We start from the raw sequence: 20,137 nt of genomic DNA, 5'->3' as shown, positions 1-20,137 counted from the left end.
CAAGGATAGTACTCTGTCTTTTTGGACTATCACTGCAGAGTAGCACAATCAGGTCAGCAGACAAGAGCATCTGGTTCCATCATAGCAGCAGCAGCTCAGCCAGGCTGCTCTGCAGCTCAATGAGGCCAAAGCAGCTTGCAGAGTAAACCCTCTCCAGACTTTTTTTGTTTGTCCTTTTAAACACCTCAGAGTGGCTATGCCAGGCCAGCCCAGCCTCCTCACCACGTTGGTGAGGTTTAGTAGCTTTTCTTTGCCCAAAACAAGGAAAAGGATACAAACCGAGTCATCACAGATAAATAACATTTTCTTCATCCTCCCTCCCCAAACTTTCAGAGTGCAGAAACTGGGATAAAAGAGCTCTCCTCTGGCTCAAGTTCTCTGAAAATAACAACTGGATTTTTAGCAAGGAGCTGTAAAAGTCCTTTAACTTACATGAGGCTTAAAATATTAACTCATCATTGAGACCAGACTGGGATTGTCCTGATTCAGCAGTACTCACACAATGTGTCTGAAAATGCTTATAAATTTAATCACTAAGAGCCTGTGTGGGTGACAGATGGAGATAGACAAAGTGATGATGACAGGGGTGGAGGGTTGAGTGTTCCCTTTCCCTATTTGTTTCTTAGTCAAATAAATGGCAGCCAAATAACACTCTCCAAACTCCCCCATCTCTGCAAGTTAAGGGTAGTTACAAGATGTAACAATGGTATGCAATGTAACTCCAGGCTCAGCTGTTTTCTTGTGGACTGAGAAAAGAAAACATAATTTGAAAGCTTGATGGCTGCATGATGTCTATTTCTTTATTTCTCTGATTGCACCTGAGAGTTAATTGTGAAATTTTGCACTTAAAAATATGTATATATATTATAGTAAAAAAACAGCTTTCCTGACTGTAGAGCTTTTGAAGAAATAGAAAGCAATGAACCCTTAGAACTCTCCTGCAGGAGAATTTCAAGTAGTCCTTTTATCTAGCTATTATTCTTGGTCACTTTTTCCAATTTTTTTTTTTTTTTTTTTTTTGTACCAGAAGAACCTTGGTAATCCAAAGTCCTCTTAACAAAGAATAACTGTAGCACATGAAGCAGCAACATAATCTCTCTATGTTTCATTATTATTGCCAGCTGCTTTCTCTTGTAGCCAACGAAGAAGAAAAGCAAACTACTTCTTTTTCTGGCCATATATTTCTTCATCCAGGTCTTTCGGTGTGGAACTAGAAGTGCCTAGTTCCTGGGTTACCACTCTTTAAAGTTCTGATTTTAATCCATGGTCCAGCTTTGTTGGTCTGTTATCTTTATCCTCTTTATTCTCTGTTTCAAAAACACTTGCTGTAGTGGCCCAAAATAGCTCCATATGCTTTTTCCTATTCTTCTTTGTTGTTATATTTTTCCAGCTTCTCCCTCTGTGTCTACACATTTATTATCATTGACCCTGTCATCTTCTACATTTCATTCACAGTGAACACATACATCATACAGTTATGGCAATTGTGTCTCTTCATATCCAACAGCTGCATCTCACCCCAGCAATGTCTGCATTTTGCAATCTGTGTTTATGAAAATTCAGTAGTAATGGACTATAATAAAAATTCTGTGGCTGCCCATAGTTGTTCTCATTTTCTGTCCTTCAACCAGTTTTCTGCTCCTGAAGAAATTATTTTCTTTGCCAACTTGGAAGCTAAAACTTTGCCATTTTTTACAGTATTTTTTTGCTTAGCTCAGAAATGGCATGTTGTTATTGTCCAGACGGGAGCCCCAGGTGGGATCTATGCCTGAGACATCAGCTGTTTAAACAAGTGGAATGGCTGTCGTTAATCTCTGCTTCTGGAGCTCATAACAGGAAAATGGAGCAAGCAGGGAATTGGTTCTCAATAAAAGAAGCGTCCTTCAGCCTTGCACAGTTTCATGTCCAGTGACTAGTCAATATATATTGTTCCCATAGATCACAGTAGTAGCAGGTGAGAAATTGCTTGGACTAGAGGCTTGTGTAGAGTGGACATGTGAGGATTTCCCATGCACACTACAGACAAATCAATCTTCTAGAATAAGACTTGAAAGAAGGATCAAGCAAAGGCAAGAAATTATACCAAGGATGTTTGGGAACAGATCCTTTGTGAGAAATATTTAAGAGAAGAAAAAAGCATGGTTCTTGTCAAAAGGATTTTCTTGTACTTCAAAGATCAATACAAACATGTTAGAGGTATGTCTTTGCAAAAATACTGGTAGCTGAGAGCTAACTGCAGTGTCACCTGCCTGCACATCAGGCTTTAACTTGCTTTCCAGTACCAAGAAGAAGCCTACAGAAAAACTAAAGAGGCACTTTTTGACTGTCACTACAAGCTCATGTAGTGATAGGGCAAGGGGGATGGCTTTAAACTAAAAAAAAGCAGGTTTAGATTGGTTCTAAGAAAAAAATACTTTACAGTGAGGTTGATGAGATATTGGAACAAGTTGCCCGCAGCAGCTGCAAATGCTCCATCCCTCAAAGCGTTCAAGGGCAGGCTGGATAGGGCCCTGAGCACCCTAGTCTAGTGGAAGGTGTCCCTTACAGTGTCCAAGAGGTTTGAACTAGGTGATCTTCAAGATCCCTTCCAATTCAAACCTTTCTGTGGTTCTATGTTTCTAATGCCTCATTCTCAGTGTCTACACCAAAAATCTGCAGCTTCAGAATTACTTTCTTATTAAAGGCTTTAGCTACAAGAAAATCAGTTTTTCTTCAGAAACAGAGTAAAACACCAGGAATATATAAGTGCTGTGGTGTGTTCAAACCCTGTGTAAAGGTTGCTATTTCATGGTCTATCACAATCTTCTCTTTTCACTGCTGGACAGTAGGGCAGGCTAGCTCTGGCATGCACCTGACTGGGCATCTCTGAAGGAATGCTTTATTGGGCCCAACAGCTGTGTTTTCTGTTCAGAACTGAGGGTACCTGAAAGGCGGCCACAATGGAGAATAGAAAGGTTTTAACAGCTTGGACTTTGTTCGGTAGGTAAAAGAACCCAAAGGTTTTCAGATGCCTGGCAGGTTCGAGCAAGAGGCATTTCAATTCCCAGAAGGAAGAAAACACGTCTGGTTATATTACCAAGACAAATAGTGCAGTGAAATCAGTTTGAGAGACAAGAATTGGTCCCGAAAGATTGACTGAGTAAATTTTCTGTACAATTCAATTCATATGCTCCTTTGGTACTTTCTATTTTTTTCCTCATAAGCAGGTGGTAGGCAGTGCAGAATGTGGCAAACTCTTTTATATGATTGATGATTTAAACTTTTCAATTAAAAGCATGTTTGCAGGTTTGAGGAAATCCTTAGGATCAAGGAGAAGGGAGAGCTCTGTGTGAAGAGGAAAGCCTTAATTTCTCTGCCTATTAGCATCTCCATTCCTGTTTAAATTCACTCACTATTTGACCAAGGGGACAAGACACCACAGTACACTGATGTTGGGTGGAGGTGTGACACCCATTTCCTCTCCAGAACAGTGCTCACAGCACCCTGCCAAGGCCGTGGGGAAATAGAATCTGAACTGGAAATTTTGCATTCTTTGTTCATTGAGTCTGGGTGCCACTGTCACAAGGACTGAACACACTGCTGTTCTTGATCCCTTCTGTCACCCATCTCATCATTCTCTAAGGGCATGCCTAGGGAGGAATAAACTCAGGGAAGCTGTGTGTCACTACAAGTCTGACCATTTTTTAAAAGTGTAAAAAAATATTTCTGCTCTGGAATATTATCATCCAGTTCCCTTTTCCTCTTTGAGAATGCTGGTAATGCCACCACTGATGTACCTCTTCTTTCAAGCTGAGGAGTGCCCTGCTTTAGTTTGGCATATCCCCCCACCTGTGCCCCTGCTGACCGCCAGGGCTGTGCATGGTCTGAATAGATGCTGATGGGCTCCTCTGTGCTCCCACATACTGGCTTATTTTACAGCCTTGATAAGAAACACTGAGACCAGACACCTTGGATTGCTCTGCTGCCTGGCTCCTGACACATGTTTTGAAAAAGACATCTCACCTCTTTTTGCTGAATTAAAATGATTCATTGGGGATGACATGCAATGAATATTCAGATTCCCCATGATTCTTGAGATAATTAAACTTTCTTATCCTCGTAAGTGGTAGTTTGCAACATGTCCTTAGCACATGTTTTTTTGTGGGATTTAGTATTCTTGATACTCAGACATTTATTTTGCCATCTAAGAAATAACATTTTGACTGACTCATCATATAAAATTGTATGTTATTGTAGTCACGATTGCTGAGAGTCATAACAAGTAAGATTTTTCTTTTGTTTTACTAACTTATTTCAAATTACATGAAGGACCACCCCATCAAGTGGCTGATACCTTCAATGCCTAAACAGTCATTGGATGAAAAATGCCTGCTGTCTGCTAGCAGAGAGAAAAGCAGACTTTTGTAGCCGTGTTTCCATTAGCTGTATTTTGAACTGTGAGTTCACTGACAGCTATTTGTAAGGTACTGAAACAACATTGTAAATTGGCTTGGTTCCAGCTGTACTTTGGAAGGAGTGCATGAACAGTATATATCATTCAAACCCACCACATTTCAGAGATGTGCTTTTGTTGTAAATTTGGGATACAAAACCATGTTAATGCAACTATAAGGCTTACAGACTACAGATAGTACTTCAGTTAGTTGTCATGTTCTGTTAATCTGAGGGATGTTACTACAAAACAACCTCTCACTATCTAAATCTGAGTAATCCTCTGGAGGTGCATCTCTTTCCCTTGATTACAGATATCTTTATACCTTGATCTCCAGTGAAGTGCTTGACTTAAACATCCCAGACTAGATGGAATGAAGCCAGTCTGTGCATCCCCCACTGAAAGCCATAGAAATTAATGTAATCCTGATGTCAGATATATAAAGACTGTGAGATTTTTAGCAAGAATGCTAAAGCAGGCAGCATACATCTGGCTGGATCCATAATTTGTGATGCTGCAAATATTCCCATCAGAATAAGCATTGTAGCCAGGTAGAGGTGGCATGGCCTTCCTATGTTAACTGTAAATATCTATAAAGAGCAAATCAGGTGAGAAGTCCTTTGCATGGGTGGTACTTGGAGCAGGAAGGTGTTTTAATCAACAGAAGCTATCAGGGAATATAAAACACATTATTCTACCTTGTCCACCAACTCCCACCTCCTTGCAACTTGACATATTCTTCAGAAAGGTTTCTTTTGACACAGACTGTGTTGTGGGACAACAAACCTGGCCCTTTCCCCTTCTACTGTCTTCACTGACTTATGTCTAAAACGTATACACCCAAGCTTTACCTGAGTTTCCCTCTATGGCAGCAAAGATAAACCCTAAGACATGCAGCAAGGACGTAACATTAAATTATTTTGACAGAGCTAGGATTACTTGCCCAGAGAGTCAGTCAGAAGAAACCAAAACGACAGCATGAGAAGTACACTGATAAAGCAGCCAAGACTGGAGTCCAGAAAAGAGTCTTTTGAGGTGAAAAGTCAGTAGACTGGGCTTAGAGCATTTTAGAAGAGGCAGACCTCGTAGAAGCTGCAACACTGTGCCTTGAATCCTGCAAGACTCGGAAAGCCCCTGTCATTTGAATGTCTGTGGCTGTTGAAGATAAGCCGGACATGACCGATGGTAATTAGCATCTGCCTATCTTTTGTGTGCAGTAACTCGGTTCCCAGTGCCATGGTACAAACACCTGAAAGCATTGCTGCTTTGGAATGACTAAATCAACTTTTATCTGCATTTCCATATGTTTCTTATAAATATTCATATATTTATTTTTACAACACCCTTATTGCTCCTTCAAAGCAGGGATTTAAGTACCCAAACAACATAAACTGCCAGCAAAAAGGGGACAGGCTCTGACACTCTGAAGGTATAGGTTAATGCCCCCAAAATTCACTATACATGAAGGTCTATATCAACTCAGAAATGGGTAGTGGGGAGAAGGGGACTTTCATGATCTTCACTTTTTGTAACAGTTTTTAGCCAGAAAACAATCCTTTCTGTGTATTGTCCTAGCATAAACTATGAGACTGTATCTTACTTTGTTTAAATGAAAGCAAGACGGAGAGGAGAGTAGTAAAGCAGCAAGTGAAAAGTTCTACCTATGTGTGACTTGAGCTGTGCCTGTGTAAATGTATTAAATCTTTACCAAGAAAGGAGATGTGGGAAAGATATTAGGGGTTTCATTCAAATAACCTCACTAAGGAGACAATCATCACTGCAGCCTGTGAAATTATTAGGTGCTTACAAAACTCATCATAACTTCAAGCACAGCATCTTAGCCATGACTTTGACTGTTCACTTGTAAAATCTATGTAAAGCCGTCAGTGCCTTGATAATCCAGTTTTTTTGTCCTACTCTGGATGGATGAGGATATGAAACTAAGGGACTATGAATATTTTTCACCTCTTCCTAAAGTTAGAATTTCAGTTCACAGCATTGCCACTAGAATAATTACTTATTAGATTTGTCATTAATTCTAGTTGTTTTTAATGCATTAGCATAGAGGCTGTAAGAACCAAGGGAACAGAAACATTGGAAGCTACTTCTCACACATCAGTGAAATAATAAAACACTATGAACTCAAAGTGGAACATGATCTTAAAAGAAAAAATTGCATTTGGAAAATTTATTTATGTATCAAAACTAATTATTGCATGTTCCACCTCAGTAGTACTTGAGGATTTCATTACAAGATCTAATTGGACTTATATGTGCTGTAAAATTTTTTTTATCTTTTAATTGGTAGCAGAGATCAAAGTAAAGAGAATGAAAGACAAACTTGATATTTGTTTCATAAACTCATCTTCTGACTTCATTTGTATTTACATGGTTCCTTGGAGCTGCTCATAGCAGAGGCTTGTATTAGCATGCCAAAAGAGAATCTGTTCCTGTTTTTTCAGTTCAGTGCTTCAGAAATTCGTCAAAGTCGTTCAGCCAGTCAGATTTTAATTACCAAAGGGTGCTACTTCAAGTCAGTCCTGTGTATCCAGCCTCTCCTTATGCCTTTCTAGAACAGGTTTGGAAAAAGAGACGAGTAGGAGCTGTTGTGCCATTCTAGTCAACTTTCCACGGTGTAGCCACAAGCCTACTTTCCCAAGGGTGAGTGATTCCTTGTAGTAGCTCATCTGAATCAAACTTGTGGGGCCAGACCAGAGCCCTTTTAAACTTCACCCAGCCTGGTGTCTGTATTGCCCAATGTTGTTTGTGCATTGACTCCCACTAATGCCAACTTGGCTGGTACCAAATCCAGAAGCAGTATATCTGTTCTGTCATAGTGGCATAAGTTAAAAAATGAAACATATACAAAAATTAAAAGCCACTTTTTGCAGTACCATCCAACAGTTACTGGAGTTGAACCACTGTGAATGATGGTAAGCAAAATACCTCTGGAACCGAGGGGGAGACACTTCTGGAATGATGAAGAAGGGACCTTAATACACTTGAGAGGCGGGCTAAGGGAAATGTCATGAAGTTCAACAAAGCAAAGTGCAAGGAACTACACCTACAGGCTGGGTGGACAAGTGCTCAAAAGCAGCCCTGCAGAGCACTGAGGGGTAATGGTTGATGAAAAACCCACCATGAGCTGGCACTCACAGCCCAGAAAGCCAAACCAATCCTGGGCTGCATCCAAAGGAGCATGACTAGCAGGTTGAAGGAAGGGATTCTCCCCCTGCTCTGCTCTTGTGAGACTCCACTTGGAGTGTTGCATCCAGTTCTTACGTCCCCAGCATAAGCAAGAAATGGAAATGTTGGAGCAATTCCAGAGGATACCATGAATTTCATAAGAGCACTGGAGCACCTCCTCTATGAAGACAGGCTGAGAAAGTTGGAGCTATTCAGCCTGGAAAAGAAAAGTTTGTGTACAGACCTCATAAAAACTTTCCAGTATCTGAAGAGGGCCAGCAGGGAAGCTGAGGAGGGACTCTCTATCAAGAACTGTAATAATAGTACAAGGAGTAATGGGTACAAATTGAAACAGAGGAAATTAGGCTAGATGTTAGGAAGAAATTCTTACTGTGAGAGTGGTGAGACACTGGAACTGGTTACCTAGGGAGGCTGTGGATGCCCCAACTCTGGCAGTGTTCAAAGCCATGATGGATAAGGCCTTGAGCAATCTGGTCTAGCGGGAGATGTTCCTGCCCATAGTGGCAGGGGTGGAAATAGATGATCTTTAAGGTCTCTTCCAATCCTTAACATTCTATGATTCTAAGTGGATTCTTCAAGTCAGTGGAAAAACTAGTCTCTTAAATGTTAAATATTTAAGCTGGCAAGTTAGGAGGCAGAATGAGCAACAGCTGCCAAAGAGACTGTAGAGTTCATTTTGTACTTACCAGTCACATGCCCTTGACATTCTTTCAAAAATGCAACATGATTTGTTGTATTTTGCCACAGACTAGCTTTGTTGTTTCTTTTGTTACACTTTTATTTTACATGCAAATTCAGTATTTATGAGAGAGGTATTGCCTGTCAACGTTTCTATTAGGAGGTATTTAATCTTCCCAATTTTTTGTGTGTTTGAGCTGTGTGTGTTACATCTGTAACACATTCCAGTCCTGGCCACTCAGCCTGGGAGAATGGTTTTGTGTGTCAGAAGCATACCACCTCCCAGTGTCTTCGCTTGAAACCATGAAAGCTGCCAGTCCAACCTTCTGGTTGTCCAGCAAGAAAAAGGCAGGGTCTTTTTCTAAATTTGAAAATACAACTAACTGGCAAAACTGCACACAAACCAAAGACAGAAGGGGAGAGGGTAGAGGAACGCCGCTTTCAGAGGCTCTTGATCTCCTTGTTGTGTACCTTTCTCTGTCGTTTTCCAGTGCTGCACTTTGCCAGGTAGAAAAAGGAAACCACAACCTTTACACATAGATTTCCAGAGGGCAGAAGGCCAAACTGTCATTGCTCAATTGCTCTGGGAACCTTAAGATATGACTCAAGAAAGATAAAATGTGATGCTGACACCATGATTTGCTCTCTGTGTTGGTTCTGGAATGTCTCCTCCACTAAAAAAAAAATCCTGTCTCCCATGGTATTTGGACATAAAGTGAGTATCAAGCAGGATTCTTTTCAGAAAGTTGCTTTATTTCTTTTTCTCCAGCTAATTCTAACGCTCACCCTCTCCTTGAGATGGCCCAAGGGCTTCAGTAGTAGATCCTTCCCTTTCTTTTCCAGATATTAATTAAAGAGTTCAATCCTCAATGCATTTATTATAATAAAAGAGCTATGCAGTGCAAAGCAATCTAATTTTCCCTACCTCACAGAGGCCAAAAAAATGCCCACTTTGGGGCCTTAATAAAATAAAAGAGCTGCAGAGTTATTTAGAGCCAAGCTGAAGATTCATGTGTTTGAGTGGGTCATGGGTGCTTTATTATATGTTTGTCATTGCAAAAAAAAAAATGTTTATTCTGTAATGAGTTCCAGGGTGACAGAAAACAGGCAGAAGCTCTTGTAGGAGCAGCCAACATACCACAGAAAGTATGTGCAGTCCTGCCTCTGAATTATTAGTTTCTCACAGATAAACAGCTGCAGAACTGGATGTGGCCCATGAGGGCAGATGGGCTGCAGAGCAGCACATTTCTTCCTGAATCTACCAGTAGTGCACTGTACCAGGTCATATAAACGGACAGATGGGAGGAAAGGTTGCAGCTTCTTTCTGATGGTTAGTATGCCCTAGTGACAATGCTGGGAAGTGTCTTGCTCTTGCCAGGTATTTTTTCTGTCTGAGAAAATAAAGATTTCTGAGATATGAGATATGATTCCCTCAGCAATAAAGTTCTGATAAAGAAACATGCCTGAAATGCCTCACCTGCAGTGTGTACATTACAGGATACTGGGAAATCCAACCACAATATACAAAACCACAGGAAATCAGACTTCATTAGTTCATCTGGTCTCAGAACTACATGGTAATTCTCTTGTAAAGAAGCCTGTCATTGCATGGAAGTTCTCTTGCATTCATAATCCTCTGCCTGGAAGGTCCTAATCCTCTGTTTGCACAGGCGTGTCTATACTTTGAAGTGGAAAATCACTGAAAAGAGTTCACAGACCAACAGTACAAATACAGCTTTGGAGTTTTGGTATATCAAAATATATGTGGGCGGTGATCTCCCCCTGCCTAGGTAATCATTTTACATCTGTATAAAATGAACTTCAAGCCTTTCCACTCTGATTCAGATGAGTTCTGACATCTTTTATAGGTTAGTTCAAATGGCAGCATAAGCGGCAAGACAACAGAAAATCAAGCACTGTGATTTGGATATGCTAGCTCAAAATGGATAAAGCAATAATAAAAAAGATTAGCATTGTGGCTTTCATGCCAGCAGTCCTAATAACATTTACGTCGTCTACAGGAAAATAGGGACATAGGATTGGCAGAGACTGCCTGGGTCATTGAGTCTGGTCCTCTGCTACCACAGGCAACAATATCTTCTAATCCCTTTCATAAATCCTGTGACTTGCCAATAAAACACAGGAAACACATGGGAGAACACTGCAGCTGTTCAGAAGAGCACAGGAAAACCCACAGTCTGTTTACAATTAAAAGTGAAATTGAAGTTATACAGACTTTTAATAGGGATGAATCAAAAAGTTTGGGTTAGTTCAGCTCTACTCTAACATATTCTGGTGTGCAGGTGGGAAAGGGTTTCATGTGAATATCTCATGCAAGAGATTCACATACCTCTTTCACATATAAAGAGGTACTTGAGTTCAGAGTTTTGATTTGAGCATCAGCATAATCAAAAAGTTCCCATGGATCTTGAATAATCAAGACTGGATCAAAACTCCCCTTTATCCAGTACTTGGTGTATATTAAGGATGACATTTGAGTAGGTTGCCTGTTGACTGCAGGAACAGCTAAATAAATCCAGAAGAGAGAACAGCCCAACTTAATTCCTCTTTTGCATGGGATATCAGAGTCACTCATCTATGACATGAAGAGTTCCGAGAAAACAACCGGTGTTTCCAAGAAACTCGTCTCTGTTCCATTTGTGATTCAGACATTTAATTTTGTCTTGTTCCTTGCTAAGTTTCATATAAATAATCAATTGCTAGTTGAGTTGACTGCCCAAAGGGAGAAATTCAATGGCAAAATAAAAGGAGTAGCTGGAAAGCTTCACTGGGACCAATAAGAATAATGAGGAAATAGTTCATATTGTAAACTTCTAAAGAGTGCACGTCCAGAAGTTGAACCTTTTGCCATTTCCTTGACAGTCGCTGATATTTCTGTCTGTATCTTAATAGGGGAATCATAGGTGTCTTTTGCAGAGCTCTTCATGCTGCAGACTGTATTATTACACAAACTATAAGCAGTAAATAATCAAGAAATTTATACCCATACCAGAAGAAAAAGTCCAGACTGCCTCTTAAGCTGAAGGGAAACAGGCTGTTCCTTGCTTGTCCCCTACAGGAGACAGTTCTCAGTGCTGCATCAAACAAAGCAGGAAGGAATACATAGCTCCAGAGGATCTTCTTAGCAAATTTGTTCAGTATGGACTGAAAAATAGATGGTTTGGGCAATACTAGGTCAAAGCCGAGAAAGTGTTTCAGTGGTCTCCTGTTGTCACAAATTCAGAATGGAAAGAGGAGTGAGCTAGTAAAGGAGAAAGTTTAGCCGGCCCACAAACTGCCAGAAACTTTTCTGACCCTCACATATCTTCATTAGTCACTGCTTCACACCATTTTAAAAAATACAAATTGAGGCCAAGTCTTTGCCTCTTCCAAACTGTTGTGAGATTACATGATGTTTGCAACATCATTCTAGAGTGAATTTGTTTTTCACTTTTACTATATATTATATTCGGCTTTCCATAGTATGTGTAAGATTGTATTGCAACTACAGATTTCCATCATGAACGGATATCATTATATTAGATAACTCTTTTCTTGGGATTCTAAACGATGCAGAGATGGCTTTGATGAATCAAGGCTCACTTGGAATATATTACAGATGAGATGTTGGGAGAGAGGAAATGGTCAGTTTAAAGAGTTGAGGGACAATTTGTCAGAGAATTACAAAAGGATGTACATAATAAACACCTCTGTCTTCAGAGCCTGGGAAAAGAAAGAAACAAAGAAGGAATGTGAGAATTCTCTGCTTTAACCACAGCCAGCAACCAAGGCCCCACACACCTGCTCGCTCACTTCCCACCATGGGATGGGGGAGAGAATTGGAAGGGTAAAAGTGAGAAAACCCACGGGTTGAGATAAAGACAGTTTAAAAGGTAAAGGCATGTAAGCAAAGAAAAGCAAGGAATTCATTCACTGCTTCCCATGGGCAGGCCGGTGTTCAGCCATCTCCTGGAGACCAGGGAGCCATCACACCCTGGTTACTTGGGTAAAAAAAAAACATCTCTCTGAACATCCCTCTTCTTCCTTCATCTTTTTCCCCCAGGTTTAAAATCTGAGCATGTTGCCATAAGGTATGGAATGTCCCTTTGGTCGCTTAGGGTCAGATATGCTGACTGTATCCCTGCCCAACTCCTTGTGCACATCCAGCTTCCCCACTGGTGGAGCGGAATGAGGAGCAAATAAAGGCCTTGAGCACTGCTCAGCAGAGCACTGTTGATAACTCCCCATTACCAACACCCTTCCCAACACAAACCCAAAACACAACCACATGCTAGCTTTAATTCTAAAATGTTTTAAGTACTTTCTTATAAGTTTTTTATTATAAGGTTCTTTTGTTCTCACTTCCACTATTAGAAATTAAGACATCCCCTTGTCTTCACTGAAGTGTATTCATCACATACTACCAAAAAAGTACTTTCACTCCCTGACAAACATGTTATGCATATTCTCTGTCACTTGCTTAGGTGCATATTTTAATTAATTCTTTCTCTTCGAAAAAGCAGGGTAACTCACCTAGGTACAGTGTTCCTAAAGTGTGACAAAATCTTCACACTTTCACCACAGCAGGTGCAACTAGTGAAATGACTGTCCTAGAACTTCCAAGTCCTGACAGAAAACCCCTCAAAATTCCAAATGCTACTCACCTTCTCTTTGATAAATGAATTTTTAGATTCCTCTTTCCAGTAGGTGTTGTGCTGATTCTTCTGACCATTAAAATACCATCAGTCCCAGCTGCCAAAATTGAAAATGAAGGTGAGGAAATAAGTGCTATGGACCTGAAGCAGCACTGCTCATCCCAGTGTCTGTTCTGAGCTGAGAAGGGACTGAGCATCTGCTCAGGTGATGAGGTAAGAGGCACTGGTCTGAGGAGTTCCTGTGGTCCCAGGGATACATAGATAGATGTGAAAGAGCATCTCTAGCATAGGGCCTCGAAATGCAAGAGAGAGGGCAGGTAACCTACATAGCACATACAAATGAACACAGGCATGGGTCACTCCATACATTGGGCAAAATAACATGGCATAGCCATGCCAAGACATGGCAGGGCTGAGATTTCCTGAGATCAAAGGCAAGAAGCAAAGGTAAGGAGCAAAAACAAGAAATAGAAGAAAGTGAGAATGGAAACAGAAAATGAGATAAGGTCATCTGAAGAAGGTCCAAACCAAAGTAATGAGAACAAACCAAAGCAGGAAGAAAAGGACCAGGTACACTCACCCTTATGCAAAAATCAAGGACAAACAGTCGATGCTGCCACATGTTGGAGGATAGGGATATTAAATTAATAAATTAATAAAGGGCAGAAGAAACAGCAGCTAATTCTGGTGTATTTCATGCCTCTCTTCTAGCAGTTAGCAACTGCAGCAGCAGAAATAACTTTCAGCTCTTCCTCTATTAGGAGAGAGAAATACTGACAAAATGCACACAGGTACCTTTCCTGCAGACTGGCATTCTCTATCCATGTAAAAACACCTCCCACATCAGTGCTACTAAAGAATCATTGGGCTGCTCCCAAGGGAATGAAGTGTCACTTTGGTCTCTGGTCATTCAGTCATCTACTTCTGTATTCAGCACTCTCCTACATGAACTGGTGGATAGCAATAGGAAGGGACTGAGGAGAGAAAATACTTGGTCCTTCCCCAACTTCGAGCCTGTGCAGCAACACTCAGCTCTCTATATGATGAGCAAACACAGTAGGCTGGTGGTTGTCTCAAGTCTACCTCCTGCTGGACAGAGTTCATTTCTATCTGTGGTACAAGAGCAGAGACTATGGAAATGTCAGCAAATTGCAGCAAGGTATTCACAAGGGGAAAAAAACCATGCTAGTCAGCAAGTGTTTTCGAGGCATGTTAACAAATTCAGTTTATCTCACATGCCAGCTCTCCCCCACCTCATTCCCATTCCCACTGAATAGATACTAATTTAAAATTATGTTTTCAATGTGAAGGCCTTTTCTAATTTGGTCTTGTTTAAAAGCATTTAGGGATCTTATTGTTTGTGGTATTTCAAAGTGATTTGCATGAACTCCCCAGGGAAACCAACAAAGGGCATTACCAACATTTTGCTGGCAGACAGCAAGGGCTTCTACTCGGCACAGGATATTTATGTGCTCCAAGGAACACGGATTCTTGAGGTAGAGGAGACACTGAAGAGCTCCAATGCAAAACATCTAGGAAACTGTTGTAATATCTATTCCTGTTCAGCATTTTCAGCAATCATGGTAGACAGAGAGTTCAATTGAAAATATTAATAACTTTTACATATTTTTCACGGGAAAGGTAGAATTGCCTATGCAATATAGACATGCTCAAAAATATGCTTTCCAGACTTTAAGTCTCATGTATGTGTCACACTGCACACTCTAAAATCTCTACATTTAATTCTATATTTCCCACACATTTATGACAAATGATTATACAAAGTATAACATTTTGTATTCACCCAACAAAAGATGCGATCATGCACTCAGGCATGCATTACACACATGCCTGTACATTTGACACATGCATGATTCCAGACATTGAGCATATGGACATATTTGTGCATTATGCTATATGAGTACCTTTGCAGACCACACAAAGCACAGGAACAGCCTGCACCTTACAACACACACCTGCAGGACCTGCACACAGCCAGACATGCCAATAAAGTTCAGATTACTTATATCTGTGTGCATTAACAAAACCTGGGTTTATGACATCTTCCAATTTGTACATATCCATTACATGCCCATAAATTCATTTACTTAATATATTTAGTATTGAGGATAAAAAAAAAACATTAAGGCATACAGTAAAGTCTTCAGGAGAGGATTTGTTAAATAGAAAGCCCAGTTCCTTTATGACTTTTCAGATTGGTATAAGACCTGGTCTGCATGCAAAAGCTTAGTTGGCACAGCTAGGTTAAGAACATAAAAAACAACCCCATTAATTGACATCCCCATGACAACAGAAGTCTTAGAGCTATGCCAGAAAAAAAACTCTTTGGCAATCTAATTTCTCGAGTTCAAGAAATGGGAGAAGGAAAAAGAATATTTTGTTTCTTTTTCAGAGTAATTGGAGATTCAACTTGCCATCAAATTTTTTCCATTATAACAAAGGCCTGCATCTACTTAGGATGATTTTTCACATTAGAGTGGCTCAAAGTGATGGAGGAATACTATTTCATTCTAACTAGTCAAGTTTCAAGTCCAAAAGAATCACCTATTTAGAGATGCTATTTCAACTATGACTTGGAGCACAGCAAGTGCTGCACACTGTGGCTTCCATGGCCATGTTTACACAGCTTGCTACAGCCCACAGTGCGTCATCCAGGTGGCACAGAACATTATTAAGTGCTACTTGAGCATATATTCCAAGTATTCCAGGTATTTCATCCACACTGCCGTGATTTTTCTGAAGTATGTCTGGATAGCATTGCCAGAACCAACTAAAAACAAACCTCAGTCTTCAAAATTCTTGTGTCGCTTTTGTCACCGTCTAGCTCCTTCTGCATAGCCACTGTCATTTTCATACTCTTATCAGCCAGCACAGATGAAAACAGTGCTCCATGCCATTGCAAATGCCACTGCAAATACACAGAAGCTGTGGAAAAGTTTTCACAGCTTGCTGCCATGTGGCTTTAGCACTTCCAATCTGTCACTGTGCTGCAGAGCAGCTCTCACGTGTTCTCAGAAGCAGTGGCAACAGCTGCCTCACCAGCAGTAGTCTCAGGAGCAGTAGAAGGTACAGGATGTCAAGCTGCTCAGTGTGGGAGCTGGGTCAGCATCCATGGCTGAATTGATCAAGCAAGAGGCGGGTGGTGGGGAATTTCATAGAGTCATTGAATGGGTTGGAAGGGCACCTTGAAAATCATCCAGTTTGCAACCCCTCTGCCATAGTCAGGGACACCTTTAAGCAGAGCAGGTTGCTCAGAGCCCCATCCAACTTGGCCTTGAACACCTCCAGGGACGGGGGATCAACATCCCTGAGCAACCTGTTCCACTACCTCATAACCTCACGACTAAGAATTTTTTTTCTAATATCTAATCTAAACCTATACTCTTTCAATATGAACTCCATTCACCTTTGTCTCATCACTACACACTCTTGCAAATGCTTGCTTCATCTTTCCTGTAAGTTCCCTTCAAGTACTCTAAGGCTGCAATTATCTCACCCCAAAGCCTTCTCTTTTGCATACTGAACAATCACAGCTCTCTCAGTCTCCCCTCACAAGAGACATGCTTCAACTTCTGACCAGCTTGGTAACCCTCCTCTGGACTCACTCCAATAGGTCAATGTACTTCCTGTGTTGAGGACCCCAGAGCTCCAGGTGAGGTCTCACCAGAGCGGAGCAGAGAGGCAGAATCCCCTCCCTTGCCCTGCTGGCCACGCTGCTTTGGATGCAGCTCGGGACAAGTTTGGCTTTCTGGGCTGCAGGTGCACATGGATGGGTCACATCCATCTTCCTATACCCCAGCACCCCCTTCGCAACAGGGTTAATCTCTCTTCATTCCCCAAACTGTGCTGTGACTGTGGATTGCCCCTATATAGGTGCAGCATCTTGCACTTGGTCTTATTAAACCTCGTGATATTTCCATGAGCCCACATCTCAAGTTTGTCCAGCACCCTTTGGACGGCATCCTGCCCTTCGTGTGTGTTAACTGCACCACTCGGTTTCATGAAACCTGTCCTGAGTGAGCCTAGAGAAGTAGCAGACTCACGTTGCAAGTCTCAGGAGGTAGGAATCATGGCACAGCAAGACAGTGATGACCATGATAGCAGAGAGGCACAAAGCATGCAAACTTCAGCCCATAGAAAAGTAGCATCTCAACCATTTTATGGACTACCCATTACCTGTTCTATTAATTTGTCCTAGCCAGCATTGTATATATGTGGGACTTTTCAATGAAAGTATAATAAACTCATTATAAACCAGTCATCTGTCCCTCTTCTATAGATGCTCTTTGAGCTAAACAATTAGTGGATGCTATGTCTGTTTTTAAGTCTTCTTGCCAAATATCACAGTCTCATTTTCTTACTCTTCGAGATGTTTTGTCTCTAATATGAATGTTGCTGTATGAATTTTCCACACAAACAAGAGAAAGACTCTGAAGAAGACTGGGTTTTCAATCTTTACCCACCCGTGCCCGTGTGGAAACACAGGCAGTATTTGAGACCACCAATTGACCACAGTTAATGTGCATGGCACATGCTTTGTCGGGGCTGGGGGAAGAGAGGAGCATTACTAACACGTTCACAAACCATTTTAAAGGATGTTCTACATTTCCTACACACTGCAGGAGAGTAAGCACTAAGAGAGGTACAAGCAGACTGTGTACAAAGGCAGCAATCTGGAAAAAAAAAAAACAGGGGGAAAGAAAAAGCCGGTTCTATTTCTCTAATCCCTTTTTTCGGCAGAACTCGGAGATGTGACTTGGAACAGACTAGGCGTAAGGTTTTTTGCGGAGGGAAATAGCGCCACCAAGGCCGGGCTCCGTCCTGTGCCGGGAGCGGCTCCTCCGCGGGGGCCGAGCGCCGCCTGCTGGCACGGCCTGGGAGCGCGCCCGAGCAGCAGCGCAGGGATTGCCGCTCCTGCGGGGAAAACTGCTCGCCTTGCCAGGGAGAAGTTTTACAAGAAAACCCGATCACACCAGAAGGAATCAGTGAAAAATCTGCGCTTGTCTGAAGAAAGCAGCTAGGTGCTTATAGCCATGCAGGATACCTTTACTGCGAGCCAATAAAAGGCTTTACATCTGTGAACATAGTTATGCACTCGTATTCCCCTGTGATATCTGGACACCATTTTCTGAAAAACTCTCCACAGATTTTTAAGATGGATGGGGTAATTGCTGTATCCCTTCACGTGCGAAACCTCTGTTAGTGACTCAAGCCCAATTCTAAAAAGTGAGATTAGAGGAATTCAGAATCAATTACTCATGCGAGGTAAGCCAACAAATGGACACTTTTGGACAACAAATGACAACAAATTTCTGTCACTTTATTATTCATAGAAACCTTCCAGGTTTGGCTCATGGGATTAGACCACTGTTCAGTGTGAAGTTTTCATTAAGCATGTCTTCTCCTTCTGTCATAATAGAAATTTTTTCTTACCCCATCTATGGACTTTGTCTGAAGCCAGTCCTCCACCAAAGATGGCGCCATTTGTGGGATAGGAATAGTAATTTTTTTTCCTCTGAGAAAACCAGAAAACTTTATTAATTTCACAAGTCAATTATTTTTCCTCTGGACAAGCTGCAGTGATTCCAGAGTACTTAATTTATGGGCAGTGCACAGGAATGGGAATCAAACGTATAATTATACCACTTCCTTATCAAATTTACCACAAGGTTATCGCCACATGCTTGGGTTTGCAGAGACTGAGAAGCAAAAAGAGAGAAAAATCCCAACTGATAGCCAAATTAACCCTGTTTTGGGAAACTATGAGACTTGCACTGCAGAGTCTGAAAAAGCTGTGTGTCTTTCTCAAATGTGCATTTCAAGCTTCCAAGTTCCTAAAGATGCGTTTTCAAAAATATCACAACTTTAACAAAGAGATCCATGACTAACTTTGAAGAGTAATTTCAAATAATTTCTTCAAAATTCGTAACACTATCAGCTCTTAATTTATTTGCTTTCCATATAAAAGCTAAAGACTAACGGTGATTAATTCTAAATGGGTTCATTATAAAAAATATTATATTTATTTCATAAATAGGTGAAAACTAAAGACTAGAAAATGGAAATTGTTGTAAGGAGAGAAAAATGAAATTAATTATGTAAAGAAACAAGGAAATAGTTGAGGAAATAAAATTCCAAGATCAAAGAATGGAAACCAAACAAACCTCAGAGAAAACAATTGTTTAACAATATTAACGATTGTTAATACCCCTTTTCATTTTGTGTGTTCTCTGTTAGAAAAACGATGAGAGCAGCAGAATGTATCACTGCTACAGAAAGTAGAAAAGTATAATTCCAAGGCCTATAATAGATATTATAAAAATGTGATTAAAACAGTTCGTTGTAACAAATTATATGTTATCATAGTATTTTGAAGTTGCTCACCATCCCACTCTACCAGTTAATCTCCCTGCCATGCAGCCAAAGTCCAACATTGGAGTTCATCTCCCATCACTCCCCAGTGCCTGAAACACCCTTTCTGCTCTGCTATGGAATGCAGAACCAGTCTTTCCCAGAAGGTACACAACCCCTCCTCTCACAACCATTTTCATTCATGCTTACTTCTTTTTTTCTCCACACCTCTCATATATACAACAATGCATAAATGCTACATATTTATTCATGCTTGCTGTGGAACGTAATCACAGTTCGATGGAGTGTTGTTGAGGAAAAAAAAGCAAGAAAAGGAGATAACAAGGCAGCTCCATCTACATAAACACTTCAGCAGGGGAGAGTAAAAGGCAGTTAAATGAGATGTTCATCTTTCCTCCTTTCTGGCCAAGTTGTAAAAGCTTGCCATGGTAGTGCTGATAAAGATGATTATAATAAATTTTTAAATCTGCATTCAGATGCAATGCTGCCTGGAAACTGCTGGAGGACAAGAGATTGACATCTTTTAATATCCGCCAGGATGCCTGAGGAAGCTCTCCCTTCCTAGAAAATGAGAGGTTCTCCTAAGCATGCAGCTGTTTTGTTACATTAAAAATATTTCTTCTCTCATGTTACATTTTGTTCCCACTTACTAAGATTACCCAGCATTTTCTTTTAAGATTACTTTGGGTAAATGTGAGGGCCACAAGCACACTGAGGGGCACGATGTAGTTAGAGCTCTTGGATCTGACAGCAGCCAAAGGTTCCACACCCT

Source organism: Catharus ustulatus, chromosome 6, assembly GCF_009819885.2.
Source record: "Catharus ustulatus isolate bCatUst1 chromosome 6, bCatUst1.pri.v2, whole genome shotgun sequence".
In the NCBI taxonomy this organism is placed as follows: domain Eukaryota; kingdom Metazoa; phylum Chordata; class Aves; order Passeriformes; family Turdidae; genus Catharus; species Catharus ustulatus.
This window is presented reverse-complemented; position numbering follows the sequence as displayed.